A 21,776-nucleotide genomic window follows, 5' to 3' on the forward strand; every position below is an offset into this window, starting at 1 on the left:
AAATGTTAATGATCATGGAAAAACAACAACAACTAAATGGAACATTTAACAAAATTAAAGTAATTTGTAGTCTGTTTTCTTTGTATTAAAAACTAAACTAAACTAAAACATCCTAATGTGTATTGCATCTTTACATCCATAAAATATAAGGAATCTATCTACACTGTAAAAAAGAATTTGTTGAGTCAACTAAAAATATTATGTTACCCCGCTGCCTAAAATTTTTTTGTTATCTTGACAAAAAAAAACTGTTTAGAAACAACTTCAAATTAGAGTGGAATTAGTCCAGGTAACAAATTTCTTTAAGTTGACTTGACTATTATTTTCTAGTCCAGTCACCTAAATCATGTTGTGTCAACAGGGATTTTTTTTTTTTTTACTTCGATCAATAATCGTAAACAAATGTTACCCCACTGCCTTAAATGTTTAAATAAAGATGACAAAACATTTTTTTTATGTAATTTATTTAATGATAGAGACAACACTTGCATTCACATTTAAATTGAACAAGCAATTTGCTGTCAACACATCAACTGATAATTGATTAAAAAAAATTGCAAAATACAAACACACACGTCTAAAGATCTGAAACGACACTTGAAAGTGTGATGTATAATAAATAACATTGGCATGGGATTGAGAAACAAATAGTTTCATTTCAATTCATCAGATCAAAACCAAAGGAATTTGTTTTTATTTCATAACTCAATATGAAAATCAGTAGGTTAAACTCTGCATATTAGCCCTGCAAAAGTTCACATGCACTACCCCACCATAATGCAAGACATGGTCAAAATGAGAAACCAAGATATATGTATATAATATCACAATTAGTTACAAAAAATTAGTGTACTGTACTTCTGTATAATAAGATATAGTAAATGGAATGAATGCACATGGAAGCACAAAGATCTAAACCGTCAGATTCTAAATTTCATAGCACAACATGACCAGACAGAGGTGTTAACATCAGAAGGATCTTGAAAGTTTCCAAACTCTCCACCATCATAATGCTACATACTGAAAATGTGTACAAACTGTTTAAGAAATGAGAGGTGAAACAACATTTGTTTACATGACAACATGCATATTCCAAGTCATGACATGAAAAACTTTAATGTACATTCTAAAATGTAGTGAAAGGCACAAAAAAACCTAAAGTTCCTTAAAAAAAAAAGCAGTGGGCAGCCATTTATGCTGCGGCGCCCGGGGAGCAGTTGGGGGTTCGGTGGCTTGCTCAAGGACACCTCAGTCATGGGGTTGAGGGTGGAGAGAGCACTGTACATTCACTCCCCCACACCTACAGTTACTGTCGCTGTAGCGAGCACATGGTGGGAGCAGCTGATCTTCACAAGTTTTTGCAGAGCCTCAATGGTGTATTTCATGAGGTAGTGGATGTTCACTGCATACAGACCCATTAGGGGTCCAAATGCCTTGGGGACATGGGAGGTGTCAATGATGGCAGGATGTCCAAATGAGACCAATGTTGGTTATTCCTTGGGAAGCACATCACATTGCTGCTCCTCAGTTACAATCAGAATGCCCTCTTCAATTTCTTTCTCAACATCCTTAATGTCACCGGATGGCTGGGAAAACAAAAAATATTACATTACTAAATAAATTTATAACAAATTAACACACATTTGTACATACACTAATAATGTTGTGTGTTTTGTTAAAAGCACAGCTATCAATAAATGCAAATTGTAATTCACATTCAAGTGGAAGATATTTTGAAAAATGTAACCAAAAATGAAAGTCAAAAGTAAATGGTGCTCCTCAACTGTTTCGTGTAGAAACATTCAAAATAACTTCCTGTATTAAACTGTTAAAAGCCTGTACAAATTTCTTTGTTATGCTGAATGTGGCGAGTGGGGCGGGGCCGAGAGCTGTGGGAACGGAGCGAGGCCGGTGGAGTGATTGGAAATGAGCTACACCTGCTCGACCCACCGGTCTCGAGTCCCACGGAGGAGATGGAAGGATATAAATTGGAGCGACGACAGTGAAGGACGAGAGAGGACCAGGCCTGGATTTTAGTTTGTGTTTTGGATTTGTTTGTGCGCGGCAATCATCCGTGAGGGGCTGTCGCGCTGTTTTGTCTTTATTTTATTATTAAAGTTTCATTTGATTGTCTGCCGGTTCCCGCCTCCTTCTTCCCGATGATTATGAAGTTTTGATTGTTACACTGAACAAAAAGAGTTTAAAATCCCAATGGGAAAATAGGTGGAAAATGCACTTTCGGAACCAACTAGGCTAAAAATGGGGGGGGGGGGGGGGGGGAGATTATTTTCTTCATTGGTATTCTACATGATTTCTGAATGACATAAAATGTGACAAACCAATTCAACATATTCAGGTTTTTTTTTCTTAATCCAATTTTAACTTTCTAATCTGTCACATCATTTTTACAATGATCAGAAAATATATTGGTGTAAAGAGGTATACCTTTTAAATAATAGTCTGTTGCACTGCATGTTCAGGGTAAAGCATGACTGCTAAAGGGTTGGTTAACCCAAAAATGCATGCTTTACTCAACCTCATGGCATCGTAGGTGCCATGGTGACTTTCTTTTTTCAGACAAATCCAATCGGATTATATTAAAAACTATTCTTGCTCTTCCAAGCTTTATAATGGCAATTCATTCGATTCACATGACGTCACTGTAGCTTTGCGCCACCATCTTTGCGACCGACAGTCTGAATATGCCTGCAATATGTTGTGCGGTTGGCTGCAACAACAGCCGAAAGAGGAACCCTGAATTGTTATTCTATTATATACCTAAAGAAAAGGATAGAAGAAAGAAGTGGTTAGCTGCCATTCGAAGAGATCACTGGACACCCACATCTCACTCCTTACTATGCAATGAACAGGTAAGTTAAGCCTTCAGCCCATGTGATGCGTTTGTGTTGTATTATTTGCTATTTGTATTTAGGTGATTATAAGCCGAAGCCGGTTTCATATGTTTTGTGTGCAAAGGCAAGCGTGAATTTAAAATAATGAAAACCAGGACATTTTCATCACTTTTTTAAAAACCAGCCAGGACGGCCAGGACAGGGCGTTAAAACAGGACATGTCCTGGGAAAACAGGACGTTTGGTCACCCTAGATTAATGACAGCTAGCCGTGTGCTGGCGCGTGGCTACCAGCTGTTAGCCACTTAGCTAGCTAACAACTCGCTACCTAGTCAGAGCAAACTACCACCAAAATCATACATTTGAAATTGTTTTTATAATACCTACATTTCCCATGATTAAATATAAATCCTTGGTGGCCAGGTGCCGCACTTTCACGTTTTTCACCCATCCAGTTACAGCATATTGATACGCATCTGTACTCTTGAAAGCCTTCAAGCGATCCCCACTGTATGGGGAGGGGTTATGTACAAGATATATATATATATATCATGGAAGGCCAATTTGGGCAAGTCTGGGGCAGATAATAATGGACAAAAGAAAACTGGGGGTAACAAATAAGGATCGGAGCCTAAAATAAAAAATTTTCTCCAGGTATCTCTGTCTCTCTCTCTCATTCAAATGGGCAGTTTTGGCGGCCATACCGGGCGAGTCGGTCGCAAATATGGCGGCGTTCTATTTGTAGTGACGTAGGTGGCATCTTTGAATAGGTTTTTTTTCAACAGTCCAAAAGTACCGTATTTTTCAGACTATAAGTCGCACATAAGTATAAGTCGCATCCGTCCAAAAATACATCATGACAAGGAAAAAAACTTATATAAGTCGCACTGGACTATAAGCCGCATTTATTTAAAACCAAGAACCAAGAGAAAACATTACCGTCTACAGCCGCGAGAGGGCGCTCTGTACATGGTAATGTTTTCTCTTAGTTCATTTCTCTCGGTTCATGTCAAATTAATTTTGATAAGTCGCACCTGACTATAAGTCGCAGGACCAGCCAAACTATGAAAAAAAGTATGACTTATAGTCCAGAAAATACGGTAGTCAATAATGTGCATCAATTCATAATAAAAAGTACCTTACACGGCTCTAAGAGGTGAATAAGAGCCTCCTGTAGCGAATCAATGTGTTTTTGTAAGAAAAATACACATATTTATAATGTTATTTAAAACATATTTAAACACTTTTCTTTCACTTTCTTGAGAGCCATTCCGGGTGGATGAAAATAGGACATAGGGGTCATGCATGCACCGGTGATTAGTGACGAACACGGAAGAGCAGAGGAGAGACAACAATACGCCGATCACGAAGTAGATTCACAAAATTAGGCTTGCACGTATGATAGTCAGTGGAAGAGAAAAAAAAAAGTGTTTATAACGTTTTAAATATGGATATTTTTCTAACAAAAAACGCATCGATTTGCTACAGGAAGCCTTAATTCACCCCCCAGAGCCATGTGAGGCACGTTTTATTGATGGATGGGTGCATTTTATTTGACTATTTTTGGACTGCTGAGAAAAAAACACACCTGTCTACTGCCATTAAATAACTTGGAAGAGCCAGGACAATTTTTAATTCAACTCAGATCAGATTCGTCTGAAAGATGATATATACATGTGTATATGAAAGATAATCATGGATGACTTGAGAATGAGTAAAACATGGCCTAATTTTCATTTTTTGGTGAACTAACCCTTTAAGCAAAGTTGCTAATGGCCAATATGCTAGCACTGAATATTTTTCAGGATTCAAAACAGTATTCAGCAAAATAATAAAGAATGGCGATGTCCATAAACAGGGTTTCTGTTGATTTTATGGAGATAAATTTAACGCTTTATAAAGACTTTTTAAATACCAATTATAGAAAATTCAAGGAATAAAACTGAAGGGAAAATAATGTCAAATTATGTTTTCCAAATTTTTAAGCTGTTTTCCAATGCAAATATCTACATTTTCGTAAAGGGTTCACCCAAAAGAGAAAAAGAAAGAAAATTGTAATTTACTAAACCTTAAGTTGTTTTAAACCTGAATTAGTTAAGTTCTGTTAGTCCCAGTCCAAGATCGTCTAACACAGTACACAACCCCACAACGTGTTACAACCCCAATCACCCAGATTTCTTCTTCTTCTATTACCTGGACCACATCACTGCAGACTGATGGTGCTCAGTTTGGTTATCCACAAGCGTGATCCCAACAGTCATGTCCTTGATGAGTTCCTGCGCCGAGCCTGTGTGCTTACAAAAGCAAAAGGAAGCATTAAAATGTGCCTTACAATTGTAAAGCTGATAGACTCCAATAAATGTACATTTATAAAGTACATACATTTACTTACAACTTTGTCCAAGCTCTACAATGTGAATGTCATCTCCATTATGTCTGCAAAGCATTTTGATGGATTAAACTGCAAAAGGAATTGCTTCGGTCCATCCACAGGATTACTGAATTCTGCACTGATCTTCAGTCATTCCAAAATATCATAAACATGAAAAATAAAGAAAAACACGTTAAAACACTGAAAAATAATAAACATAAATATATAAATAAATCTTTACAGAGAAAGTCAAATGTATTGACAAGTTTGTTTTAAATACCAAAGACAAACTTTACCATCCAGACGATGCTTTTAAATGACATAACAGAATTATAACACAATAAAAAGAAATGTAACACATTTGTGTCGATCGTTATTGTATGGCTATTTATACAAGATATATGCTATTATTACTTTTATTCTAAAATATATAGTTTTAAACGTATGCAATTTACTTATGACCGTATATTCACCATAGACTGTATAAAAACAGATAACATTATTCATGCAGCAATACACTGAGTTCTGGTGAGGCACTTGAATGAATAACGTCACTTCAGAAAACTGAAAGAAAAGTTTGTATACCTTCAGAACTTCATCTGAACCGTAGACTGTAAAAAATCATCAGAACCAAGCTTATGTCAGCGATATCAAATGTAACGTTAAGTTACGCGCTCCAGAAGAACTCTGAGGAAAGTGCTCATTCGTTTCCCTTATAACATGCAGAAAAGAGACAGTTCGAGTAGTAGTCTTCTTTTTCCCCCTAATTTTTCATCGATGTATATTCTGACGGATGTCTTTACGCTGTCAGGTTTAGAGCGGTTCCTTTTTTTTTAAATTCCCGCTGTTCTTAATCCATAGAGTGATGCGTTGTGCTCTCGCGCTCTGTTTGAACGGTCTCTAACGCAGCTCTGGGCTCAATTAATACATACAAACTGTATTTTTATCGTTCTCCACATAAGTTCAGCTCCGCTGTCGCGCATGGGAGAATATCTGTTTTAATACTTATAAAGAAAATACTGTGGAACCGCCTGTATTCTGAGGCTTCAGAGTGCCGCTAAATGTAATTTTATTAATAAGATTCGGGAGGAGCGCGTCAGATACTTAGCCTAATCAACACAGGTGGACCATAATCAAGTAATCAATCCCATAGTATAAATATCGCTGACTTACCTCTATCCATTGACGGTTTATCAGCATCCCTCCTCCACCCCATCTCCTCACTTCAAGTTCACTTTATAAATAGACGGAGACGGGGACGGGGACGGGGAAGGGGGGGGGGGGTACTCTAGGTTCGGGCCATTCCCGAGCTCGGAGCCCTTCCCCGGACAGCGCGCCAAATACGCATTCCATACCTCAGCTAATTATATGTAAGCGTGAACTATTGAAACGAACATTTGCATACAGTAAATAAAAAAATAGTCTCTTTAAACCATACTTACTCTTCTGAGACAACAAATGTAATTGTACACATTAAGCCAATGAATACGAATATTTTACTTACCAAAGTTGTATTCTGTTAAAATGTCCAAACTTTGTGGAGAAGCTTACTAGTATGGCCGACGACCGTATTCTGTCTGCATCTGCAACAGCCTTCACGAGAATGACGAGATCTCACGATAAGTGATGTTGAGAACGTGAATTGCTATTGAATTGAGTAAACACATTTTATTTTAATTCAGAGGACAAATAATCTAGTTGAGTCAACTTTCAAACTAGTTGAGACACTGAAAACTTAAAATTTTTAGTTGAATGAATAAATTCAGTAACTGAAAGTTGTGTCAACATAAAAAAATTCATTGAAACAACTAAACTGCTAAATAATTTTTTACAGTGTATCTGTCTGTCTGTCTATCTCTCTCTCTCTCTCTATATATATATATATATTTATACTCTGTGTGTGTGTGAATATATATATATATATATATATGTATGTTGTTAATATATTTTAAGAATAATCTGTTCCTGAGATGCAAAGAATGTAATATTCTGATGTAATATTCAAGAAACATTTCTTATTATTATCAATGTTGAAAGCAGTTGTGCGGATAAATTTTTGGTCTAATTTCGTATACATAAAAATACAATTTAAAATGATTAATATACATGTTCGTTTATTTATAAGATGCTTTGTGAAAAAATAGCATGTTCACTTTATTTTTGATTTTTTTACACTTTATTTTTACAATTAAAATACCATACAAGACTTAAATAAAATTAAATAAATTAAATAAATTTATGCATTTAGCAGACGCTTTCATAATTAAAGTGCATTCGGGCTAACATTTTTTACTTAACATGTGTTCCCTGGGAATTGAACCCACAATCTTTGCGCTGCTATTGCAATGCTCTACCACTGAGCCAAGATAAAAAGTATTTAAAAAAAACTCATTCATACGTTAATTTTTGTACAAAAAATCAATTTATGGTAAGATTTTCTTTCTGTGCCCTACTAACCCTACTTTCTCTCTAATATTCTTCAGCATTTCTTGAGTCTATCTCTAGTGGGCAGTGTTCTGATCCCTCCCTCTCTCGCTTTTCACATCTCCACCTGTATCCCATCTGTGGCCTTGTGCAGCTCATGAAAATTCCCACCAAATTATTTTAACAAAAGAGCAACATCTGCTGCAAACTCACACACACCACTGCATTCAACAGCCATGCACAGCTCCACTCACACAAGACCAGCCAAAATGCACGGATATGAGAGGAGACGAGAGGAGATGAGGCGAGATCATTCTTTAAGGTCTGAGGACATGTTAAAGTCCCTTTCCTCCCCCGTCCTGTCCCATCCCGTCCTGTCTCTTCTCCTCCCTTCTGCTCAGCTCTGGAGCATAAAGCACAGACTCCGGATCTGATTAAGCATTCTAAAGGTTATGTGTTGGCCATGAATACGATGAATTGATTTATGCTGTTGGAAAGGCTGCTATGGCGATAGTCAGTACTGAGATGAGTTGAGGCATTTTTGGCTGCTTTAAGTTCCAGTTTTTAGCTGCTACAATGTGTGTATTTGTATGAATGTATAGATCTGTGTGTAACTGTGATTAGAAACAGGGATGTGTGTGTGTGTGTGTGTGTGTGTGTGTGTGTAATCGCTGCATGCTGCTCTGTCGAGTTGCACACTGAAAGCGCTTTGCTGTACTCCGTGTTTGGGGTGAGGGGGTAAAGGTCACAGAGAAGCTTCAAAGACATAATTGTGGTCAGGTGTGTTTTTCCTGAGAGAGGAAGAGGCCTCTCACTCTTTCTCTGTCTCTCTCTCCTTGAGGCCTTTTCTTTTCTGTGTGCAAAACAGTCTGATGTGCCCTTCAGAAACTCTTGCCCCGACCACATCACACTTTAATCACACTGACAGGTTTGTGTAAAAAAAAAAAAAGTTGTGGTGAATAATGTTTAAACTTAACGCAATTCCTCTGCCGTTCCCTGTGTGCGCACACTTGCACAATACAAACTCTTGGCAACTCTCAGATGCAGATAAGGGAAGAATCCGGTAAAGCCGTTGAAAGGTTTGGAATCGATGAGTTCCAGGAAAAACATTTGCATTCGGTGAAGTTGCAAAATCAATCTTCTTCCTTGCTTTCAATCTTCCATCATCTCCGCTGTCCAATTCAATCGCTGAGATTTAAATTTCACAAAATTATTGTTGGAATAAAAATGTGTGCAAACTGGAGGTTTTCCAAAGCCATCACTTTCTTTTTTCTGTCATATAAACTGAGATCATGGAGAAAAAAGGAATAATTGGAGAATTCTTTTTTTTTCTTAATTCAGACATTAAGAAAAGCAATAAGTCACATGAGGAAACACATTACAATGATTAATCCACAGTTAAAGTGTTATAAGTTGCACTATAAAGCACAGCAATAGTATAATATAATATAATATAATATATGTAATTTATATTTTTTGTTCTAAATTTGATAAATATTAAAAAAATATTAAAATATATAAAGCTTTTAAAATATTAAGGCCATATATTTTACTGTAAATACTATCTATCTATACGTATATGTATGAATATGTGTGTGTATATATATATATATGTTCATGATTTTAACCAATTTGATAATAATATGATATAATATGATTTTTAACAAATAACACCTGTTATTATATTAAGGCCAATTCTCACCATTAACAAACCATTAACTATGCCTCAATAAACTTATTTTTACTGCTTCATTAATAGCTAATAAGATAGTTGTTAAGTTTAGCTATTGGGCAGGATTAGGGATGTAGAATATGGTCATGTATAATATGTACTTTATAAGTACTAATAAACAACCAATACGTTAATAGGCATGCTAATCAGCAACTAGTTAATAGTAAGAATTAGTCCCTTTACTAAAGTGTCACCGTACTGTTTATAAGTCTTATAAAGTCTTTTTATCAAATGTAAAAAAAAATATAATCATTGATTTTTATAGAATTTTCATCCACTGTCATATTCTTAGTTCCCTTATATTTGTCCTCACGGTGCACAGATATCTATCACTCTGGTACAGAGGTGTACAGCCATGTCCTCATGTTGCTCTCACCTCTCGTGTGAAAACAAACGGTGTGGCTGGTTAATGGATGACGCTTGTTAACAGGCTTCATAGTTGTTCTTGTGCTGCGCACTCTGTAAAAGAGATTCCTGTAAAAGAGTGACCCTGGCAGATGGATGGAGAGGTGAAGAGGGGGAGTTCTGTGCTGGAAGGACAGATATGGTTTACTCATCTTACACACACACACACACACACACACACACACACACACACACTCATAACCTGGAACACAGTGTCGTTAAACAGAGAGTTACATTTCAGTGCCCGTAAACCTGAAAACCATGAAATACACTCAAGAGATAATCTGAACACTAAAAAAAGCTTAATCTATAGCACATGCTCATTTTAAAGCACAAATTTTAATCGTATTTCTTTAAACCGGAATTCCAATGCTTTGCAGTATGGGTATGAAGCACATACTACATTTTATCATTATTTACTTACCTTAATGTCACTCCTAACTTGTATGACTTTTGTTGTTCTGCTTTGACCACAGTGTTTCACATATTTTTCTCCATATTATGAAATTTAATTGATCCACAAACATTTTCAAGTTTCAAAAAAGACTTTAAGGTAATGTGAAATTAATTCAGGCTCCTGAAGGTACAGACATTTTGGCAATATTACACATTTAGGAAAATATATATTTGATATTTCTAAGAAAACATCTGCTTGCAATTTCTATGAAATACATTTTAAAAGAATTTTAAGGGTATTCAGGGAATTTTAGGGGTATTATAATGCCTTACAGCACACCTTATAACCAGATACATGTTTAAATAAAAAAAAAAAATATATATATTATACATACATTTATGTATATATATATATATATATATATATATATATTCATATATAAAACCTTACCTATTACGATTTTTACCTTTAAAGGCTAAAAATTATTACAGCACCAATGTCATGTGTTCCATTGGATTTTATCATGTACTGGATTTTTATCATAGTAATGAAAACCTTTAAATGCATTAAGTGAAATCCACCAAAACACATTATAGTATAATAGACATGTATAGGCTTAATAGAAAATTGAGTTATATATGTTAAATATTAATATTATCCTGTCACATAATTTTCAGCTGTAAACATAAAATTCTTTAATGGCTTAAAATAACTATTTTAACTTGAATGGCTTGTTTTGTAAAACCTGGTCTTGATTAGTAAATCTATGAATCTTCTGGTATCTTTTGGCACATTTTTGTATGTATCAGTCTCTCTGTTGTTCTGGATCTAATTCTTAGTATTTATATGGATCTGCCAGTGTGTATGGAGGAGGTGGATAAGGCTGGATCTCTGTCCATTATATGAGATATTAATTCTGCTAGTGAGTGCACAGGCTCTGGAGGTTGAGCGGTGGATAGGCCGCTCTTTGTGCAGTAAGGCTGTGTGTGGCTGGCTATCTTAAGAGAGTCGTAATCACTCACAACCTGCAAGTCTTAACAGCCAACTAACAGCTGTCCTGCAGCAAGGCATTCTGGGCATCTGCGACTTAGAATGCACTGTGTTAAACCATTAAACTGTTTCTGCTGATTAGCACATTGTGTTACTTAACATACAAATGCAATACTATAACCCCAAAGCATGTTTACCATAATGCTTGATAACTGCATTACATAACCAGCTCCATTTTGACATAGTAAACTTGCTCAGTAGCTCACCTGGTACAACAGGGCACTAACAATGCAGAGTGCTTAAGTCCCATGAAACACAACACTCAATAAAAGACTCAAAAACATTTAAATAATGACAGTTAAAATAACATTGTTGGCTCTTTTTAAAGGGGATGGGAGATGAAACTCTGATTCGTTTATTGCATGTTACGCCCAAAAAACCCCATTACTCATTAAGAGAATAAGAACAACCTGTTTAGACCGTGTGGTGACTGCTTTCGTGTCATTAAACTAGCAAAAGTGGATTCGGACATGCCCTGAGTGCACCTACACTGTGCACTATAGACCATGTGCTTAGATCGCTAAAATAGGGCCCTTTGTGTTGGGACTGAGTCTTTAACCAATTGAATTTGAGTGGGACATTTATTAATGAATGAGACTCTATATAGTCTTTTTATTAATATCTTAATTTTATGTTGTTACGCATTTATCTTTCATATTACATATGACATGAATTCCAGAGTCCAGCCGACTCCAAGTTCATTCATAATTGCAGTCTGAGTCCAGATACCCCAACTCTAAGAAGACGGTGCTATTCCAAATAATAATAATAATAATTGTAATAATAAGTGTGACTGGTTTACCTTTAACTATTTGCATATCAAATAGTAACTGGTGTTTTATACGTCAGTATAACTTTATAACTTTCATGTTAACCAAAACACTCTTGTCTTGCAGCACTAGTATTTCCTTCAGGAAATGGATATTTATTTAAAAAAGTGGTCTACGTGCGATCTTACGCAAACACTTAATTGGTCTTGTGGGTGGTGTGTGATCTGTCCAGTGTGTGATCTGATGTCCAGAGGATTTTCTATCACTTGTTTGAGAAGGATTTGGGAATTATCTTGTCTCTGCTCTTCTGAAAGGTAGAATCGGACAGAGCTGTCATCCCCGTCGGATCCCTGGCATGTGATCAAACAGCAAAGCCTGCAGATTATGTACATCTAAGGCCTGTGACCTCACCGCGGCCCCAACCAGCTGTGTGATAGGTGGCCCTGATCTTTGTTGCAGCTCTTTGCAGGGTAGTTGAGGCCTCTTTCTCTCTGTGTGTACATATCAAGTTCTCCGTTTGTTGGTTTAAGCAGCTGTTATTGCTGTTAAAAGCTCAAGTGCCCCCTTCAGCCCCTCTTGCACACAAACACGAACACATAGGGATGGCATTGCATGTCACCCCCCTTCCATTGGCTTACACTGATGTCCTTGTGTAGTACGGAGGCTGGCGCAGCATGCACAGGGGACGATGGGCTCAACAGTACTTTGCAACTGGCAGTGGAATGGCAGCAGTCTTGGTGGTCCAGTCTTGTTTACCATGCCGGGCTGAGCCAGGCTTGTTTAAACAAACCTGGGTGACTGCGTAAGCTTCCCTTCGTTCACTTCACGTCATCAGCTCTGGAGCTACTGCCCTGGACCCTCTTCCCTGGAGCTTCGCAAACTGTTTACTCTAGACACGCCACTGCTGTCTGCAAGTTTGAGGTTGTGTGTGTGCACCAGAACAGGAAAAATACCTAAGTTATGTATGCATGTGTAAACACAAGATAATCAGTGTGTAAATTCGCATGCATGTGAGCAAGATTTCCTGTAAGCGTGGCTTCTAATAGCTCGCATGTTTATGTCACTGGGTTTGTGTGGAGCAAATCCCAGATCAAAAGTTCTTTATTCCGGGAGACTTCTCCTGGCCTGGATGAGTGGCACTCTGTGCTGGAAAATGAAGTCAGTTATGTGCTCTTTCACCTGCACCTGAGAGCAAATAAAAACCTCATGCACTACTGCGGGAAACTCCCTCCGTGCAAACTTACACTTGGTCCAGAGTCTTTTCAGCATGCAGATTTGTTTCAATAACCTCAGTATACCTCTGCTTTATCATCAGAGCTCAGGAAAAGCTGTTGACATGTGAATTGTAAGTGTTTACGCTTGTATAACTTTATGTGTCATTAAAAAGCTTGACGTAACTGCGGTTGGTCTGCCTGGTATGGTGTTTCCACAAGGTTGTGCGGTGGACACATTTGTCTGAGATACGTATTGCAGTGTTGTTTATGTTTTTCATAAATTAGGAAGAGCATAGAGAAACAAAGGTATGAGAAATGTTTATAATTACTCAACTGTTTCTTCTAGACAGCAGTGGAAAATGGGAGCTTTCAATTCCAAGATCAAATGATCTGAGCTGTGCTATCTACATAATTTTTAAAGCTCTAAACTCTTACTGTGTTAACAATTGTCTCATTTTTACTTCTTAGAACTGTAGAAATTTTAGGAGAAACATCTTGGACAAAGCTGTTATTTTGAGCTATGGAAAAGCAACTTTATAACAGTAATTTTTCTGTAGACGCTTAAATAACTAAATAAACTACCCCCAACATTTGAGATGTTCATGACCCTCTTTCTTTGGAGCAACACTGTGGCACTGACACCAAGTGACCGCCACCCACTGCTGGCCATGTCACCGTGATAAATAGAGGCATGGATCAAAGCAGGGATGACCCCATCACACCAGCTCCTGAATGCTGTTTTCAGTTGGATATTGTTCTACCACAGACAACTTGAGACACCAGCAGTCATTAGGAGGAGAAACATATCAGCTCGAGAAACTTGGTCTCAGATGTTTCTCCTAAACATCCTTCAAAATTTTAATGTATAGACAATAAGAGCATGGCTCAGATCATTTGGTCTTGGAAAAATATGACGAAAAATCTTTGAGTTCATATTGAACTCTCTGACTTTGGTGTCTGCACAATACAGTTTAAGACAATGTTAAGATCTCTTCTATAACTCACAAAAGATTACTAGGGTGGTATGAAAAGTAGAAGAGATAAGCAAGTACCAATTAGCTGTCTATCAAATCTGTTACTGTCTTAGATATTAAAGCTATTTTCCTCTCTTATCCTCTTGTCTTACCTCAACTCAGCAGGCAGCCGTCTCATTTCCCACCCCGTGACATGAATATTTTATCAATAGCTGGAACCACCAGAGGGTTTATTCCAACATGGTTTCTCTTGCCAGCCGGAGGGGTGGAGAGCCCCCCCCGTATATACCCCCATCCCTCCCCTGCCCTCATGCTCTAAAGCCTGGGCAACTCCAAATGTCAGTAATGTTAGTTTAGCCATTGTACACGGCTGGGCAACTCTGAATGGGCAGCTTGTCCACAGGCCAGCCCCCTACAATGGCCCCCTTTTTCCCTACAACTTGTTCTCAGCCTTTTCCTCCATGAAGAGACATTTCTTTCTCTCTCTTTTGCCCGTTCTGTCTTTTTGCTCCTTTGCTCTGGGCCTGGGGTTTGGGATCTAGAGTTAAATAGGGAGAGAAAGCGAATGAGAGATGAACCATGACTGAGCAGTAAGCGGGTTAAGCGCTGAATTGTTTCAGTGGACCCTGCCAATAATTACTAGTACAGCCAAGCAGCAGTAAATCTGCTTTTCAGTGCGCAGTTAAGCTTGTTAGTGTGCTTAATTGGACAGAGAGAGTGTGTAATCTTTCAGTGAGAATACAGCGACTGAGAGAATTAAAGTGTGTGTACAAGAGATGGAGAGACCGAGAAGCTGAATACAGAGATAGGGTTTGGTTGGGGATGTATTAATGGATAGGGTCAACCAGAACGGGTTACATTTTGTGTTACATTGATCTAGTATAGGTGCGAAAGTCTTCGGTTAGATGCGTGTTTAGAATAGCAGTTATTTCTTCATATTAGGGTTAATGGTTACACCACTGGGGTCTGGCAACAGAAGTTGGGCTTGCCACAAATTGGATCATATCCTGTACTAACGTAATATGAAAACTGGATTTTAACAGTTTCCCAAGAGAATGTGAGTTTGTCTTTGCCAGTCACCATCATGTTCCAGGTGTGGATTTCAGTCAAGATGGTTTTAGCAGGTCTTCCAGCCTGGTCATAGCTGGTTTGTAAGATGGCTTTAGAAGCATTTTGATCAATTCTTTAGCTGATCAGGCTGGGAGACCAGCTGACCAACTCGCTAAAACCAGCTTGCAAACACAGGAAGACCTGCTTGTCTGGGAGACAAGCTAAAACCAGCTACTTCCATCTTGAACTAGCTTAAGACCAGTCAACCCCCTCACCCCAGCAGGGACTTTCAGGGTGTTGCGGTACAGTTGCTAAGGTGTTGTGGATGTTTTTAGTGTTAGTATGCAGTTGCTAGGGATATTGAAGTGTTTTGAGCAAATTATGCAGTTTCTAAGGTGTTCTAAGCATTTCAGTACAATATGTGTTTGTTTGATTGTTCTGTATGTTTTTAGCAGCTGGTATGCAGTTGTTATGGAGATTTGAGTGTTTTGAGCACAAAATGCAGTTGCTAAGGTGTTTCTGGGTGTTTTAACACACTACTAAATATTTGTTCGGCATTCAGACGGTTTTTGGCATATCACTATGCAGTTGCTAGAGTGTTTTATCCCTTTACGTTGTGTATTATTGTTCTTAGTGCTTTTAGCACACTGTAGTTGTTAGGATGATTTGAGCGTTTTAGCATATTGCTGTTATCAACTGAAAGACAAATATCATAAATCTCATTTAAAAAATGAGATTATTTTTATTACTATTATTAGAGATATTAGAAATCTGAGATAAACCAATAGACATAAATGAACTTTTGTTTTATGGACTCAGGACTAGCACCTTCTCTTGGGGGTGACGGAGGCATATGTCATTCATTTTCTGGGTCTTTCTTTCCGGACAGAAGTACAAAGACCCAACAGAGGGCTCAAAGTGTTGGAAACGGATAAACTGTGAGAAAAGGAGGGGGTTCCTCCCGCCTTCCTTTCTCCCCAGTCAGCCGCAAAAATTATTATTATCATTAAAGGCTTGTCTACATTTCCCACGGGGAAAAGGTTTATTTTAACACATTTTAACACAAACAATATTTATGTAATATTTTTCTAGAGTGGCTGATGACTGGGCCGCTGCCAGAAACCAGAGAGGACTGATGAGATAACAAAAAAACAAAGTACAATTTCTTTTCTTTTTTGGCAGTCGGATTTTTGCAGACAGGGAACATCTGGTGGGGGAAAAGTTCGACTAAAAGCAAACGATATGAAAGGAATGTTTTGCAGTTGTTACTTCATGACATTTGGGTGGGTAAGTAATAACAAACGTGAATCATGGCTAAAGGGTGGATACCTACAAGCATTTCAGCCATAACTATAGTGACAGTACAGCAATTATTGTTTTAATAGAATGGTTAATATAAAATACAAATGATGGACATGAACTATAGCCTACTTTATTGGAAAATGTAAGTTCTATCCTTCTATCTCCTAGGAGATAGTCCCTGTCTGACATTAAACATAGCTGATTTAAGTTAACTCTGGGGGCTCATCCGGGATATTCCAAAGAAAAATTGGTCTGAAAATCTTCTTTTATCACAGGTAAGACTGTTTTAATGTTTCCTGTGGTGGTAGGGTTGATTGTCTTAGATTGAGTGCTTATATCTCTGAAGTTTCAAGGAAGATTTTTTTCTGCAATGGTTCTGTTTAAATGCATACCTACATGACAAATGTTTTAAGTAGTCCGAAATTAACTAGGAAATTAACAATTTTATGATGCAATTTTAAACATTTCTTAATAATTCAAATATTTTTTAAAGCCAAAGTACCAAATGCACCATATCTACCCATTATTTAACCTTTTTTCATTTTATTTTTATCCTTTTATCTACTTTATCTACTCAAGGCACTGTCTCACTATTTTGCAAGGGCAGTGGTGTTTGTGCTGCCACTTATTGGTAAGTTGGAAAATGACACGCTCATGTCATTGGCCTGAGTGTCATTGGCACATCTGGAAGTCACATGTCGAAGAGACAGATGTGAGAAGGTCAGAGGTCATTTGGACTCTTTAATTAAGATAAAAAGGCGAGGAGCAGCAACAAAGCAACTAAATATATGTATGTGTGTATGTTCATATGTTTGTGTTTTTATGGATAACAAAAACATCAAGTAGGATTTTAATAGAGAATTTACTTGACTTTTGAGAATGTTTTTTTTCCCTTTTATAAAACCTCCCACAACAGAATGCATGTCATGTAAATAAAATATTTCCCTTGTCAAGTGTTTCTCTCTTGCTCTTTCCAAGTTGCCCTTTAGGTTTCATGAAGGCCATGCTCAGACTTGTCCCTCCCTCATCTTCTGCATTCCCTTCTTTCAGAGTGGGGTCATGAGTCAGGAGTCATGACCTGCCCTGAGGGGGATATGACCCTTCCGTCCCCCAAGCCACATAAAAGAGCCTTTCAATGCCTTGGTTTTTATTTTGTACACACCTGAAGCCCTTACCTGTGGCTGGATCACCTGACAACCTGCTGATAGAGCCGCTGGCTCAATTTTCTGTCTCTCTCCTCTTCTTCAGTTAGAAAAGCAAAGCGTGTTTATTGTGGCAAGTTGGGTTTATTTTTATAAAGACTTTCACAATGTATCGTGAGAGTACTTTATACACAAAAAAATAAAATAATAATTAATTAAAATAAAGCCCCCAAAAAATAAAATTATGCGGAAACCCCTTTACATTAGGCATGCTATTATACGGTCTGGTTCCTGGAATGGGGTTTTAAAAGAAATCATGAAAACACCTACTCCACTTTGCAATCCTGTTTTTAGTTCTTTATCCTATATTCCATTTCCTCTCTTTTCCTTCCTTTTGATCTCAGCAGTGGATCAAATCACATAGCCCACAACTTTCTGCTGTTTTGGAATGATCTTGTGTCAATCACTTTACGCTTGAAGCTTGGACAGTTTGTGTATATGGGTATTCCGAAAAATCTATCACTCTGTAACTCAATCCATCTCTCTTTGTCAGAGTGTAATAGCCTGTAGCCCATTTCTCTGTTTTTATTATTCTCTGTCCATGCTGAGGGGTCTCAACATGGGCCCCTGCTCTGGACCCCACCAACGCTAAAGTATATCTCCTGTTTACTGCCCTTGAGGGATACCTGTCATTCCACCTATCCTATTGTGCTCACTATAGCGATACACAAAATTCCATGGAGCGCAGGCCTTGACCCCTGCCCTCGCCTTTATAAAGAGCTGACCTTTGACTCCCACTGCACCTGGAGAATCAAAAAACTTGTGCTATGAATCTGAGAGAAGAATGCCTGAAAAAATAAATTAAACAAAAATGTGTGAAAAATATTTGTATTTAATAAATGAATTATATTTATTATATTTTACCATTATTGTTTAATTACTCAATTAATTATATTTTTCATGTCTCTCTCTGACTTAAATTAAATGAGCCTTTTTTCGTGATAGGACAAACATACAGCTCAGGGTTAATATTGTTAAGTAAAACTAAACTAAAACTTAATAAAAATGTTAAATGATTTATATAAATAACACAACAAAATGACTAAAACTTTAACTAAAATTTAAATAAAACAGAAAATACAAAAATAAAATCTTAATCAAAATATTAACAAAAACTAAAATTACCTGCAGAGCTGTAGGTGCTACACAGCCAGAAATGGCACAAGATTTAGCAAACTTTCCTACTTGCAACTCTTATGGCTATTTCTTTTGCTGTGTGTAAAAATATTAATATCCTATCTGTCTAACTTCCTCCTCTTTGATATTCTAATGCATTCATCTGTCCAACGTCTGTAAGTTCAGTGCAAGCTCTTTTTTAGAAAATACTCTTGTTGGACTGTAGAAGAACTTTTGGATTTTCATAGTACATCAAACACTTATTTCAAAAGATGAAGGAAAAATCTCATGATATGACCTCTTTTAAATTATATTGGCATTGACACAGGCCCAGCAATAAATCTATGACCTCATGCAAAGAGTACAGACACATACTAGAACATAAGTGTCTGACTGTACTGTATTCAGTTTCTAAAGCTCTTCAGTTTTGAAGACTCTTTATGTACAGTGATATCCATCTCCTTAATCTATCTCTCTTACTTTTGCTGACATTTTTAGCCTAAGGGGAGTGTGTTACCCAACTGCTACTTTTACCAGTAAAAGTGATCCGTCTGTGGATGGAGGTGAAGAAAGGGTAGTTCAAACACAGATATAGTCTGGTGTGTTTGCAGTCATAAGAGGCCCAATGCTGATGATGGTTTGTATGCTTTTCCAGTAGCACTTTAAGGCTGCCTCTCTATTGTGTGGTTTTAATGTCATATAGACCAACTGTCAGAGCGTCAAAGTAATCCAGACGTATTTTTCCCTGTTGCTCTCTTTGCACTGAAATTGTGCCAGTTCTTTGGAATGCCATTATGTTCCCCAGAGGCAAAGCCAAGACTCTGTCCTGGCACAAACACATACACACACACAAAAAGACATTTTTGGCTCAGACCAGGACCGGTGGCGCCACATAGCAACATTGCCGATGTGGCATAAGCACAGAGTCAGATACACAAAATGACTTGAACATCTTACATACACTTAAAAATCAGGAGAAGCTGAAAAAGAAACCAACACTGGAATGAGGTCACCAAGGTAAGTGTTTGATTAAGATTGGCCTGATAATTTCACCCGGTCACATCTGAAAGCTCTGTAACCCTCTGCCCTGTCCAACATGGAGTGCTGTTGGTTAACTTGGCTCAGTTTATCAGAGGGCTGTCACACCATACAGCTCTGCAGGCCTGCAGAGAAGCCTGGCTGTCCGTCTGCGGCCTTGGCATTTTCCATCTGCCCCTTTACTAGCCCCCTGCGATCAGACTGTATGCCCTCGCCACGAACCCTCCCTCTACAGACCATCTGCACACTGTTCGTTTAGTGCTATTAATGGAAGATAAAATGGAAAACAGGACTGATGATGTGCTATGTAGACATACGCCAAGTGGAAAAGGCTGATCAATCAGAAATCATTGTGATATTGATGTCGGAACATGATTATGTAAATGTTAGACTGCCAACATTGATATATCAAATTCTGTTCAGTATTCAGCGACTTGGCCCGCCGTGATGAACGACAGTGTGAAATACATTGATCGGCAGAAGTTAACCAATCAGAACATGTCTCAAAGGTACAGTAACACAAACAGCCTTTGGAAAAAGGGTTAGTTCGAACAAAAATGTAAATTCTGTTCTTGTTTAATCCATATGAATTAATTTACTTAAAAAAAGAAAGAAATAATACATAGAAAAACATATAGTAAGGCAATTGAGCATCATGAAACAATAAAAGTAGAAAGAAGAACAAAAGAAATTGGTAACACTTTAGTATAGGGACCAATTCTCATTATTAACTAGTTGCTTATTAGAATGCCTGTTATTAACATATTGGCTGTTTATTAGTGCCTATAAAGCACATATTCTTCATGACCATTTTCTACATCCCTAATCCTAGCCAATACCTAAATTTAACAACTACCTTACTAACTACTAATAAGCAGCCAATTAAGAGTTTATTGAGGGAAAAGTCGTTGTTAATTGTTGTTAACAGCGCAAATTGGTCCTTAAAATGAAGTGCGATAAAAAGTCTTCTAAAATCATACAATTGGTTTGCGTGAAGAGAATAATGAAATATAAGGTCATTCAAAGACACTGAAATTGAAAACAATCCTCTTCACAGTAGCTTTGTGCATATATTTGATAACACAATAGACACAACTCAATGACGTTTGCTGTTATTTAGTCCAAACAATGCACAATGCCCCTAAAACATCACGTTTAATTATGCACAAGTGTGTAAATGTGATTTGAAAGCTTTTAGCAGATTTCAAGAACTCCAACACTGCATCAGTTATATGGACTTCTTTTCTGTCCTTTTTTGAGCTTCCCATCTGCTTTCATTGTACAGAAAATGTTTGGCTATAGCTCTCCTATTGAGTTTCATGGAAGGAAGAAAGTAAGAAGTGGGTTCAGAATGACATGAGGGTGAATAAAGGATGACAGAATTTCCATTTATCACTGTAGAACTAAGGGTCAGCAAGAGGGTGGAAAATGGTTGTATAAAACTAAATTATGACTGTTTTTAAGAACCCTTGACACACAATATTAGTGGACTTCAGGGGGAAAATAATATTTTTATTCCAGAGGTACTCTTAGGACAGCAGATAACTGTTGGAAAGGGAGACAGAGTGAATCTATTCCTCTTGTAATCCTTTCATATAAAGACAATAAGGCGCCAGAAGGTCTGGACACTCGAGAAATGTTAGGATAAAAGGGCAGAGATCTTACAATTGCAGTTATTATGGGTCTATTGCGTAGTCCCGTTTATCTATTGTTTCCTCTGCATGTGAAGACCTCAGATTTCTTTCCTGTGCCAAGGCCGAGCAGCTCAGGTGATGGGAAAGCAGTGATCAGTAGAATAGTTTTTAGGGTGGACGTGGGTTTAGATGTGGACTGTGTTGGTGTAGAACTTGATGTTAGGAGTGTTAGGAGGTCTGGAGCAG

The 21,776-nt window shown here is 37.6% G+C and overlaps 1 long non-coding RNA gene across 1 annotated transcript; it reads right to left on the reverse strand.

The window, feature by feature from the left end:
- Positions 1 to 1,276: 1,276 nt before the first annotated feature.
- On the reverse strand, positions 1,277 to 5,354 carry LOC132101863 (uncharacterized). The gene is made up of 3 exons (XR_009423222.1): positions 5,244 to 5,354; positions 5,045 to 5,145; positions 1,277 to 1,586 (listed from the first exon to the last, which is right to left on the reverse strand). It is a non-coding gene; the product is annotated as an uncharacterized LOC132101863 (long non-coding RNA).
- Positions 5,355 to 21,776: the final 16,422 nt, after the last annotated feature.

This window comes from Carassius carassius, chromosome 23 (genome assembly GCF_963082965.1).
Source record: "Carassius carassius chromosome 23, fCarCar2.1, whole genome shotgun sequence".
NCBI classification, from domain to species: domain Eukaryota; kingdom Metazoa; phylum Chordata; class Actinopteri; order Cypriniformes; family Cyprinidae; genus Carassius; species Carassius carassius.